Below are 514 nucleotides of genomic sequence, written 5' to 3' on the forward strand. Positions count from 1 at the left end.
AGAATTTTTTATTTGGGGGCTGGAGAGACCGCTCAGTGGCTAAAAGCACTGACTGCTCTTGCAGAGGACCCAGGTTTGGATACCAATACCCACTGTGGTGGCTAACAATCATCTGTAACTCCAGTTCCAGGGGATCTGATGCCCACTTCTGACCTCCTCGAGCATTGCACACTGCGGATGCATTTATATACATGCAGGCAATACACTCATACACATAAAGTAATAAATAAAATGTTTTAAAAGATAGATTTATTTATTTATATACGGCTTTTTTGCCCGCGAGCATGCCACAGGTGTGCCGGTGCCTACAGAGATTAGAAGAAGGTACTGGAGTTACAGGCAGTTGTGAGCTGCCATGTAGGTTCTGGGAACCAAACCCAGGTCTTCTGCAAAAGCAGGCAGTGCTCTTAACTCCAACTCTTACGCTTTTTTTTTTTTTTTTTTTTTTTTTTTTTTTTTTTTTGGTCTTTTTGAGACAGAGTCTCCCTGTAGCCCCAGCTGTCCTGGAACTCAC

Source organism: Nannospalax galili, unplaced genomic scaffold (genome assembly GCF_000622305.1).
Source record: "Nannospalax galili isolate Female #2095 unplaced genomic scaffold, S.galili_v1.0 scaffold746, whole genome shotgun sequence".
In the NCBI taxonomy this organism is placed as follows: domain Eukaryota; kingdom Metazoa; phylum Chordata; class Mammalia; order Rodentia; family Spalacidae; genus Nannospalax; species Nannospalax galili.